Source organism: Gymnogyps californianus, chromosome 10 (genome assembly GCF_018139145.2).
Source record: "Gymnogyps californianus isolate 813 chromosome 10, ASM1813914v2, whole genome shotgun sequence".
In the NCBI taxonomy this organism is placed as follows: domain Eukaryota; kingdom Metazoa; phylum Chordata; class Aves; order Accipitriformes; family Cathartidae; genus Gymnogyps; species Gymnogyps californianus.
The window spans coordinates 28490802-28503823 of NC_059480.1; positions in this window are offsets into that span (position 1 = coordinate 28490802).

Below are 13022 nucleotides of genomic sequence, written 5' to 3' on the forward strand. Positions count from 1 at the left end.
TTCAATCACTTGGGAGAGAAGAGTGTGTTTTCTAAATAAAAAGCATTTTTCCATGGATGAACAGAACCAGATACTGGATTAATCCCTTAGGCTTTGGACCTGAATTTCAGTCTCTGTACTTGTGATACAATTTGGAAGGTGCGATTGAAGCCATCTCTAACTTCAGGGAAGTTCAGAAGCTCTGTGCCTTGGAGTGTCAGAACTTGGGCCAGTACTTTGAGAGAGAGGTGGTTTCAACTTGCGACTTGCCTGTAGCTTGTCTGCTGTGGTAGGTTAGAGGCTGTTTCCAAGTGAAAGAGTGGACGTGTGCAGGCGGTGATCCGCTCTGCTGAATGCTGCGTGCCACAGATGCTCACACGCTGTATCCAGATACATTTATTTGTATTAGTAGAACCTGTGCATTCTTTAGAAATAACTGCCATTAAAAGTGCCTTGTAATTAAGCAAATGATATGATCTCCATTGCAGGAGACGAAAAAACTAATCTTGACTTGAAGGTTGTTTCTAGCTTTAATTGGAATAAATTTAGAAAAATTGTATGGTGTGTGCAGGAGGTCAGAATAGATTATTACAGTGGTCTCTCATGACTTAATCTCCTCTACTTTCCTCTTAATTTTAGAGTTTAATTCAGATGGGGACAGTTCTTTATGTGAAAGTGAAATTTGAATAGTGAAATGGGGCAGGATTTCTATAGTGTAGAGTCAAGCCAAAGGAAGATGTGGCCCAGTAGTTTTTCCTGTCTCACTGGGCTTAGCGTTGTTTTTTCTGTCTCGCTGAGATTCAAATTATATTTGGTTTGCACAAGTTTCTTTTTGGTGATATAGCATTGGGGTGTGCCAAAACCTTCTAACTTCTCAGTGTTGGAATACTCTGAGCCTTGAAGAACTTGAGTCAGAGTATTCAAGATGTTCAAAGGTCTTGTGATCTAGCACAGGTGAGAAGGCAAAGAGTACTTACGTCAACTGCCATTAATTTCTGTTCTTGAGTAATCTGTAGGGCAGTTTGTGGGCCTTGACATGGAAAACTGATAAGAGACTTTTTATGTCTGTTTGCAAAGGTGATATAAGAGAGAAGTTTTCAGTCTGCAGAACTTTAATTTCAGTAAATTGTATTCAGAAATGGATTTGGTCCTTAAATGTATGTCTTCAATGCATGAAGAATGCATGAAATCACAAGTGGTGAGTATAGGAGCATGAAGATACCTGTGTTACCAGCTACGTCTGCACAGAGAAGCTTGATGACATGATGAAGTATTTTGAATATTGGAAGGAAGCATTCTGTATAAAACGTTTGAATTGGAGAGGGTTCTAAGCCAAAGTCAGAGACATTACATTATCTCTTGCTTTTATGTTCATAATTATAAAAGAAAAAAAGATTAGTAGTAAACATAAAGTACGAAAAAGTCAATGGTATTATTTTGTGCATATAATACATTTGGATTAAATTTAGTATTCTGTATTAAAGCAAGTGCACCAGCTACCTTTACAGGATAACCATTTGACCATCTCTCTCTTAATTTACTAGAAATGGAGAGCATTCGTACTTTGGAAGGAAGAACTTGAGATCCAGAGGAGCAGAGTCCATACTACCCTTGCAGAATAGGCAGGTGAAGAATACTCCCCAGGACTGACCTGCCTTCTGTTTTCCTGCCAGCTGGCGTAGGGTCCAGTCCAAGTGCAGTCCTGTTTCTCTTTGTGTACCAGGTCAGAAAGTATGTCTGATCCCCAAAGACATTGGGGCTATTCCTATGCTTACTGTTAAGTATCTGGTTAAGGTCTTCACAGAATTAGGAACTGTTCTATAAGCAAATGTCAAAGATGCTTGAAACCTCAAGTTAAATTTCTGTTTCTTTTCCAGATGAGAATGTGTATAAACAACAATTTATCCTTTGCTTGAAACTATCCATATTGCTTCTGAATCTGGAACTTACAAATAGTAGAAATGTAGGACAAGGACAAAAGATGGAACAGAAAGTTAAAGACATCGTTTATCTGATAAACTATAAGCTAATACTTTTTTGTGTGCTAAGTGGGAGGTTAAGATGAATTGGAGATGGGCAGACATCACTCTCCAATGAAGTGACCTGGTGTAAACCCACTATTTTAAAGGAGATGTACTGCATTCTGTACCAGGCTATATTCTCACTTCCAATGGATTTTACATCTGTTCAAGATTTCTATTATATTTTCAGTTTTTAGTTTAACTGAGTGAGCTTCCTTTTTTTATGGAATGAAAGGGATATAAACAAAAGTACATTCCTATGGTGATGAGAACTGTAATTAGTGTATAATGCCAGTCTGTTGCAGGCAGTGTCTCATTTCTAAGTACTGGGCCAAACACATCTCTGGTATAACTAAAAGGTCTGATCAGGGGAGCTATACTAGGGATAAATTTGTCTTATTAGATATAAACTTTCTGGCATGTTAAAGCAGTGTGTTTTGGTTAAATACCACCCACTTTTTCTGATCCTTGGCATAAACTTGAAAATATGGCATACTTGGTCCGTGCGTGCCTCTGGGAATCGCTGCTGCTGCTGCGTGTGCACCAAAAAGCAGCTGTGTGAGAGTGGATGGGCTAACTGATGCTGGGACTGGGCTCGCTGACGGCTGCACGACAGTCTGGGGATCAGTCTAATTCGGTAGCTGCCAATTTCCAGAAGGAAACGTGCAGCCTCTTTGGGATGATTTTATGAGCCTGGAAGCACCCTGCCAATCCAGCCGCTCCAGTGGCAACGTTCCCATCATAAAGATGGCCTGGCATATCTGAAAACACACTGCTGATCCTCCCATATCTGGAGGATGATGTGCTCTCACTGGTGGGTACTAGTAATATGAGCCCAGAACTGGTGTGATGTGACACAGTTGTGGTCTAATGTGGTGATACTCTCAGAATCATAGAAATGTGTGTCTCATTGTGAATTTGTGCTGCAGAAATTATTGCAGTGTCAGAGAAGATCTGACCCGCAGGTAATATGTTTTATACAGCAATGCTAAAATGTGATGCTGAATAGCAGTAGGAATGGGACAATTTTGGAAAACTGAGAATGCTTACTTCAGTAGCCTTGTGTACTGGATAATAAAATGAAGGGACACTGTATCAAGAAATCGAGATGAGTTCAGAAACTGCTCAGTCTTTAAACCTCTGTGAGCATCTGGTACGTAGATTAAAAGCAGCATTGTATAGAGCCAGGATTTTTAGATATATGGATAGAACAGACCAGCAATCTGCAATTCAGACATTCATAAGGCCATTCATTTTTCAGTCCTTCCCTGAAATTAATTAAACCATGTACGAACACGGCTGCAGCTTTTTGAAAATCCATCTAGTGAAGGCTTTTTTTTGGTGCAGAATCTGTTGCAAACTTCAACTTATTCCAATGCTGATTACTCTCAGTGTTTAAAAAACAAATATTTCTCGTTGATGTTTGTCTAGATCCACTTTCCAGCATGAAATTATGTTTTATCTGACCGCTCAGTTGAGAGGGCTCTTACCACACAAGTTTCTCTCTCATAAACATGAAGTCACAGCCTTCTCTTTGACATCCTACATGGATCAAACCCCTGAAGTCTCTCTTTTTAAAATATTTTATTCATTCCTGGAGGTCTCCTGTGAAGGTTATAAAGTTTCCAGCACTGTTTAAGAACTGTAGGCACCAGAACCAGTTGCAGCATGTCAGTGGCAGTTCTGTCAGTGGCAAGCATGGAGATAACGTGATTTGTACCAGATTGTGGTTATACTTATAATGTGAGGGCATTTAATCTTTTCGGCTGCAATAATGCAGTTGAAGAATCTGTTCAGTGGGTATCTATCATGTCTCCTAACTATTTTTTTAATTCTTTAGAGGGTGGAATTCTACTTTTGTAAATATAATTTGCATTTTTCTCCTTCCGAGATTCATTGAGATGTGTTTTTCCTTGCTACCATCTTACTTTGCTGTCCAGCTCAGAAACATGCTGTTTATTTCGCATTCCTCAAATTTTTGTGTCTTCTGCAAACCTTAATCATTACCAATTTCACACTTTTTTTTTTTCAGGTCATTGATACAGCACAGGGCCAATGTCTGAGTCTTACAGGACTCTAATACAAATGCCCTTGCTCAGCACTGATTCACTGTCTGTAGCTCCATTTGGAGGTCCGGCTGCTAACCAGCTTTGTGCTCTTCTAGCAAGTGTCATAATGATCACGTGTCCTTCGAATCTCTTGATGAAAATATCATGAAGCATCTGATTAAATGCTTTATGGAAGACTAGACAGACATCGTCATCACTCTACCTGTATGGACCAAACTGTTATAATTCATAAAAAAACCAAGATGTCCAGTAAATCTAGTTTCTTTAATCCCATTTTGTTTGGTATTAATTACATTACCCTTCTTTTCTAAATAAATATTTCCTTAATTTTTTTAAATTACTTTCATTACTTTGCCCAATTTTTATATCAGTCTCTTATCTCTCTTGTTGCACTTACTCTTAAATATTGGTACATATTAGTTTTATTTCAGCCCTGCGCAACTTTCTGAAGAGTTGAAAATTCAAAACTTAAATATTGGGGCATCTCCCTCAGCCAATTATTTTTAAACTCTTGGATACAAGTGCCTGATGATTTGATTAGGTTTTCGTTTGCTGGTTTTTTTCTGTCATTTTCCCTAATTCCGAACAGAATAATTGACTGCTGGGAACTCTTACAAATAATGACAAGCTTTTGTGTATGTCTGTTCTTAAACAGTCGCTCAAATGGCCAGCGCCAAGATTTCTTTTGCACAGTGAAGGAGGGGGCTATAAATAAATTGCATGAGTGGCTAAGTGCTGTTGGAAACTTTGACTGTGTTAAGAGTATGCATTTGCTGAGAGGGGTGATACTTATCTCTTTTGCAAAAGAGTGAATGACCTTTATGAAAATGAAAAGCCAGTGCACCGAAGATGATGCAAATGATAACTCTCTTGATTATTTCATACTCTTTATTTCAGAAGCTCGGTCATGAAGTAACAGAACGCAAAACCAAGCAAAAGTATTATTCAGTTCAAATTCTTTCTCTTGAAAGAAAAAAAAAAAGCTTTTTAACAGATTCCTAACTTCTGTAATATTTTGTTTCCTATACCTTCAATAGCAATTGAAAATGGATTATTTTCCTCTAAAACTTCCTTTTCAAGCTGTCTTCCATCCTAACTGCATGTAGGTATAAATTAGCTGCAAGAAACAATGTGTTTTCTTCACTAAGGATCTGTACTATTCTAGTATGTCTTGTCAAGTATTTTTCAAAGCAAGAATATGTTATGAATGCTGAAGGTGTTTTTTACCCTTTCTCATCTAATGCATACATTTATTGCCTAGCAGGAAAAATTAGAAGAGGGGAATAAGCAATTATTTTCGCCTAGTAAAGGCTAGTGGTTCACATCCTGGGTTAGCAGGCCTAAATTACTTTTCTAGTTCATGAAAGAATGCATAAATTAATCTGTTTAAGAATCTGCAGAGAACAGTTAATAGCAGCAAAAATGAGATTGGAATATTACTTCTAAGAAATTATTTTTTTAATTGAAAAGCAAAAAGGGTCTCTAGGTACCTTTGTGTGATTTTTTTTTTTTTTTTTTTTTTTAACTGGAATATCTACTTGCCCCTGCTTTTAAGAGCAGTACAAAATACTCCTAGTGTTAGGGATCCAATTTCACATTCTTCACTCTTGGCAGAGGAGCCTATGTTCTGATAGAAATGCACTGCAAAGAGGTGAAAAGATCTGCCAGAACGTTTTTCTGTTTCTTCTGTTCATCCTAACAGGCTGAGGAGTTGTTTATTGCCCAGTCAGATTCACCACTGATGTATCGAACAAGAAGTGAGGCAGTAGCTGGAGGAGTGATTTATGTGTGGGCGATGGGACGGGGAAGGCATCCACTTCAGGCATTAGAACGCATGAGAAACAGAAGTAAATATGTTTAACAATATTTTTGAAAGCATTTGTTTCATTTTGGCCAGTCATGCTGCATTTCAGCAGTGCCAAGGTGGTGTGACGTGACCGATACGGTTGCTCAGATGAGGTGACAAATCATGCTCATCATTCAGGAGTAACATTTTAATTCTGTATTTTCAAGATGAGGTTTTTTAAAGTCCGCCTGTACAGCTCTGAGAGGATGGCAAAGCTGCCCAGTGCTCAAGGTGGAGTTACTGCTGTTCAGAGAAGCCTCAGCTTTTCCAAGATAGTTAAAAAAACCAAAACACCAAACCATAACCCAACAAACCCTCAGTTTTTCTTCACTGCAGTTCTTGTATCAGCTGCTGCGAAGTCTGCTGGGAGGGCAGCATGAGGGGGTGGGGTGCTGTGGGGATGGGGGGTGTTGCTGTCCCCTCGAGGGGGACCGGTCGTAGCGTGTTTCTGATGTTTCACCGTGATACGAGAGCTGGTGCGTAGGGCACTGAGGCTGCTGCAGACTTCTGGGCACCCGCTTCCCTGAGCGTGCCATGGCTCTGGGGCACGGCATGGGCTATGGGGGGGAGGGCGTGGGGGGCACACCAGCAGCTGAGGAGGTATCTTAATCCCAGGCTCTGCTGTGTGCCAGAGCCCAGCTTGAGGCAGACCAGGGGCTCAAATGGCAGGTCAGATCCCTGGGCTGCGATACCTGCTTCATCCTCGAGTCTCTCTTTCTGATCGCACTCTGAACAGGCATCTATGCAAATTTTACTGCTTACAGGATCATAAATCCTCCTAGTAAGAAACATATTTTGTATCCTAAAATGTTTTGGTCAGAGAGCTTTCTTCATTAGTTTCCATTTTCATTTTAAATAAGATTAAGTTGTAAAAGAGTAAAACATTTCATTTCTATAAAAGTGAAAGCCATAGAAAGAACAGCCAGACATTCCCGTAGAAGCATGTTGTGTCAGTTTTATTCTTGGACTGATGCTCATTTTGATTTGTTTTGATAAGATTTTAATGCTGTTTCTATTTGCAACAGGGAAAACAATGTTCAGGACCCTCAGTCCACATGTCTGAGACAGTGTGGCAAAGTGATTACACTGATTACAGATCTGCTTAGACATGCAGGAGGAGAAATAAATTGAATTTGTATCAGAGATTATCTTTTAAAGTCTTGTGTTGATTGAGACAGAAATAAATGAAAATGGGCAGTGTCTGCGCTGGCCTAGTTGAGCATGGAATTTTTTGTGTGTGTGTAAAAAGCCATGGAAGTAGAAATGTGTTCTTTAGTATGTGAATTTGGTATCTGGTATATCTGTGGACCAAACAGGAGAATTTGCAGTCCAGGTACAGCTTACAGCTGAATTACCTCGCCTTCTCTTGCTGTCTGTTTGCAAAACTTTCATGTCAGATGTACAAGTATGTATTTGTACATATAAGAAGGGGTCATGGAAGGGAGGGGAGGGAGGGCAGCTGCAGCTATTGCAGTGGCCTTATTAGCCTTTTGCTTAAGGAACAGTTGTTTTTTTAATATGTAAACTCTTTGCAGCAGAGACTTGTCTTTACGTATGACTTGACTCAATCACTGCTGTAGTCCTAACAGTATTTCTAGAGTCTAGGTCCAGCCTGAGGAGTATGGTCAGGCTCTTCTGCAAGTGGAGTTACATTGATTTAATGCCTGCCTTTGATGCTTTGGTTTACATATACGTGTGTACAGTGAAGACACAGGCGTAAGGAATGGTGAAAATGGTCTAAGGGAGTTTGAGATTCTGAATTGACTAAGTTTTAGAAGTCGCTTTGCTGAACACTTGCAAATAAAGATAAATCCTGTTTTTCCTGGTGGATGCATTTAAAAGCAATGTGAACTTCTGTTTCAGACTTTATAATGAAATGGGAATAGTTCCTTCACGTTCAAATCAGTAAGATCTAATCCTGGCACACAGGGGACATGGCAGTGTACAAAATGACACCACGAGTGGGCACTCTGGTGTCTAACGGCCCAAAACTTTGGGTCTAGGTCAATGCAGGGGCCTGGAACATCTCTATACTCCATGAGCAGTGTGACATGCTTCCCAGAGGCTGCACCACTGATGGTCAAGGGCACCTTGCTGGTTCCCAGTTGCGCTGTGTGGTGGTACAAGAGAGCAGAAGGTTTCAGGAGGAAAGCCCCCCAGCTTGGACGAAACATTCATGCAGCATTGCACGGGACTTTGTGTGGTTTCCCTGTTATGACCAGTGCTAGAGATAAAGCACTGAATTAGATCTGCTCCATCGCCTTTGTGTGACAGTTATTTCCCTGAAGCTCTGTTGTTCCTGATTCATGCAATGTTCTATAAAGGCATTAGTTGGATGGTTAATTTAAGTGCATCTGGATATAGACTTAAACTGTCTGACTTGACTGACAAATTTATGTGATCCCATTTTAAGGAATAATAGTCTTAAGGAAGCACATTTTTAAGGGAAACAGATGTCTTGAAGCAGATGATTAATTCATGCTTAGTTTTCAAGCACTCATTTGACTTACAGGCTTTTTAAAGTGGATTCTTTCTTTTAATTTAGTGCTTCACGTATTAAACATTTATAGCCAAAATCTTATTTCAGCTAAAGACGTATTAGTCTAAAGTAACACTTCAATTCAGTGGAGAAGTTCTGCTGAAAATTAACACTGCTGAGAAAACAGAATATAGAGAGTTGCAGGGTGTCTGCAAGTCATGTTAATTTGACTTTTTTATTTTCAGCACTACTAATATTTTTTTTTCAGTAAAATGAAAATTTAAGTTGCATCTGAGTGGATCCTCTTGCAGGGCAGAGTTCAGCAGAACGAGGGAATGCAATCAAGTGCTAAATTTGGGTTCTTTAAGTCAGTGCGGATCCGGGGTGTAACTACTGAAGTTGATGGAGTTTCCCCAGATGTATGCTAGGATGGGAGTCTGTTTCTTGACTACTTGCCCAGAGTCAGTCCATTTAAAGCTGTTCAAAAGGCTAACACTAGAGATGGAAGTTTGATTTAAAACATGTTTCAGGTTTCTTGTACTTTTCCATATCTGATCTTCAAATAGAGGTGATGCTGAGTAAGGAAGATGGTAATTAATACCCTTGTATTTATTTTGTCTTGGGACTAAGATGTTAAATATTTAAAATATATGCCTAGCCTTCTTCAGGGTGAGGGTGCATGTGCTGTTTTGAATTAATTTAAATAAATAGTAGCAATATTGACCTGCACTCCCACTTTTTTCCTATAGCTTGAGCGAGAACCTAGTTATGCATAGCAGTTGCATAAAATGAGGCTTTCGCATTAATCAGCTGCATTCCTAATCCTGGAAGATAATCGTTACGATTTTCTGTTTTGATCTGTGTAGTCAGTGGGCGAAGGGTCAGCCCACTTGGATGTGAATTGCCCTCTGGAGGAGACTCTTCAGTCTCTGGCTGTACGCGCAGGGTGCATAAGGTGACTGTTTTTAATTGGGTACTCGGTAGCTTTCTAAAGCTGGAGTGCAGAGCTGGTAGTCGCAGTGCTGGCTCTCTTAGTCCTGCACGCGCACACACAAAGTGCACAGTGTTTGAGGGTATTTATGAAGCATGAGCAGAGAGAACCTGTTGTCATGTTATCTCACCAGATGAAGAAATGTAATGCCACCAGAAAGTGTCTGCTGTTCTCCAGAGATCTTATCCTCAACTAGAAAGGTTGAAGCGGACACAGGGAATCTGCTAATGGAATAAAAAAACCAAATCTGAGAGCAGTTTGGGATAAGGCTGCCAGCATCCTTCAGAGGGGTAAAGGGGATGTCTCAGGGCCACGTAAGTAAAGCCAGGCGACTGAGAGTTAAAGCTGCTGCGTTGATTTACCCCATGTTTGAGCTGTGGGAACACTGAAGCCATGAGACTTTTCTGTTGCAGTGGGATCCTTCCCCAAACACAACAGCGTGAGTGAAGGTTGCGGAGGAATTCATACTTCTGGATTTCCCTGAAGCCAATATACGCTTTCATGAGATAAAACAAGATTTACTCATTAATATAGTTTTTAATTTGAAAGATAAATCCTCAGCAGTCTCCTTTGCCTCTGGTCTCCATGCTCAGTGTCTCTGTGCCAAGCACAGTACTGAGCCAGCTTTGCAGCAGGAATACTGCTAGACTTGACAGCAGGAGTGAAGGGAAAAGGCCTGATGCACACATGTCCAGTAAATTGTCCCTTTTATTTGCTTGCTGAAAAGCACTTCTTTTTTTACTCAAAAGATGTGAAAGTGTGTGTTTCTTTTGCCAGTAATTCAAATTCATACATTATCCGGCCAGTAGGATGCAAGCCCTTCTCTGCTGTAGGTCTTTGCTAGGAATCATGTAGAGGGATTCAGTCCAGTGCCAAATGAAATGGTTTCTATCTCTTCGATGGTTTTGGCAGCACCTTCTGTTGCACTTAATAGAGATGCTAAATGCTTAGCAGGATGGATAAATACAAGCAAAGGCTGACTTCTGCTTCTGAATATGAAGCTTTAAACAAGGAATAACTTTATGTATTTTGTTTGAGCTATGTAACAGTATAAATTAGACCAAAATTCGTAGTCGTTGGTCATACGCATCAAATACATTTTCATTTGTTTTAAAGTGAAAGAATTGTGGAGAAAGTGCTGGTAAGACTTGTAGAAAACAATGCTGTAAGCATGGCAATTCTGGGTTTCTGATCTATTAAAGCCTTGCCAGGCTCAACATTCAGTCCAGAGACTGCAGTTGCTGAATGGATATACGTTCTAGAAAGACTTATAGTTTCTGCCGAACAAAACTCTGCTGTGTAATTCCGAGTAGTTCAGTAGCTCAGGCGCTGCATGTATGGAAAATCCTTTGTCAAGGGGGTCAGTGTCATATCAGGCTGGCAGCTCCAGGCTCCATCGGCTTCCAAGGTTCCTCATTGTATTCAGGATAGGTGTTGGCGAGGTCTCCAACAATCTCTCTTCCTCCCTGTAGAAGGGGGCAGCAGGAGGTGTTTGTTCTTGTCTGCTGAATGAAGTGAGACTATCCTTTCATTTAGTAAAAGGAACGCATCAGATCACCTATGCAGCAGGAATAAGACCAGACAAATCCTATCTTTTTGCCTTCCAGAGCCAAGGCACCAAAACCAGTGTGGTGGTATGTGGTCAGGATGTTGGTAATACAAGCTAGTATCATATAATTCTGAACGGTATGAATTTCTGCTCCAGGTATTGCTAAAGGAGGAAAGGGAGGATGATGTGTGCTTGCTGCTAAACTCCAGTGAGTTTAAGGCTGGTTCTTATCAAAGCAGGCTATGCTAAAAGATAATGCTCGAAGAAGGGATTTCCAAAAAGAAAGTTTGCAGGTAATTATCCATATAAAGTAAAGGAGAAGGATGTGATAATGGCAAGAAAACTGTTGTTGAGATGCTACAGACTCGTTACCTCTCTAATGACTTGTAATTAAGCAGCATCTCTGGAAAAGCCTCTGCTTGCTGGGTGATCTCTAGCTGCCTTGGATCTAGACACTCAAAAGGTATTTGTTCCCCTGTGCATGCATCAAAATGCTCTGGATGCAGAGTCAGACTAGTCAAGTAGAAATGACACAAGTCCTAGAGAGCCAGGTTAGCCTCTGTGGGAAAGGAGAAGGCACAAGAGATTTGAGGGAGGCGGAAAAAGATTTGTTTCTGATAAGCATGGAGAGCAAGCTTATTAGAAGACATGAATGTCTTTTTCCAGGAGCTGGACCCTGGCGAGGGGGAGGCAGATCCTTCCAGCTCTGCCCTCTAATGCCAGCTTGCCCCTGACTCACCTGCATTCACTGTGAGGTCCTTGAAACACAGACCCTATGTTTTGGAATTTTATCGCTTCCCGAGATGGAACAGTGTGGAAAGGCTTGGGGGAGCTCACCTGTATTTTCCTATACTCTCAGGATGTTGACAGATGGAAATTTGCATCTTGTCTATACTTTTAAAGATGCACCTTGGTTTAGAGCAACAGGTTTGTATAATGACAAGAGTACAACAGACTGGTACTTAGATGTAAAAAAAAAAAAAAAATCCTAACAGAAAGCACACTTGATATTTTTATCACATTACACTGAACTAAGCAGGATTACTCAGTGTGTAAGTCCATTAAAGCCTTTATGGCTTCCTCTGAATGTGAACTGAACTTTTAAGGCTGGAATTGGATCTTGGAGGGCAGGAGTTGCATGCTGCAACACTTGTGCACAGAGTGCCAAAGAACAAGTTACATCTTCATTCTTTTGTGACAATATATTGTCTCAATATTCTTCTGATACTCCACTATCTCATTAAATTACAAACAAAAATTCCTGTTTTGCAGCCACAGCTCTACTGCATTCAGGTAAGTGACTGTTCCTACACCTGCATTGTGTCTGCATGATGATGATGATGGCTTGGGTGGTGGGTCTAGAGGAAGGGAGAGGCTGGGATATTCTTACACGGGTACTAACAGCAAAGGGATGGGATACTCTTACACAGGTAATAACAGAGAAAGGATAGCAAGGTTCAGCCTGGACCCAGAACCACTAAAGAATCCAAAAGGATTTGTGTTCACTTAGGCCATTCCAGTAAAAGACTGGGGAGAATATTCTAAAATGTTTTAAAACTCCTTTTTTACTACCTTGAACACAATTCCTCTGAAAAAACAGAGAAAGCACAAGTCGGGAGGAACACCTTCAACTGTGTGGCTTATCAGATTCCAGGCCCTCTAAAATCCCTCTATTTTTGGACTTGGCACTGCTAGCCTTTTTTAAATAGAAGTCTAGTCTCCTATTGAAAAGATGCATACGAAAACAGTTGATGCTTTTCTTCCTAAGAAAAAAAAAGTTAAGCTGGTTTTTCATTTCTAAAAGATTGTTTGGTCTTGTGATTTTGCTCTGAATTGCTTCTCTGTATGTATTTGATTCCAAATACTGATCAATGACAGTGGAAATATTAAAAAAAAAAAAAAAAAAAAAAAGCCAGAGTACCTCCAGAAAGTCCTGTTGTTTCTTTTTTCTTCGTTCTTTATTTTTTTAAGTCTAAGAAAAAGCAGCTGCCAATACATTTGGCGGCTGGCAAGTAAAGCACTGTCAGTAAGTCTGACTTGCTGTGAAATATTAGTAAACAAGCAGTTATGTTAACGGTAGCCAAGTTT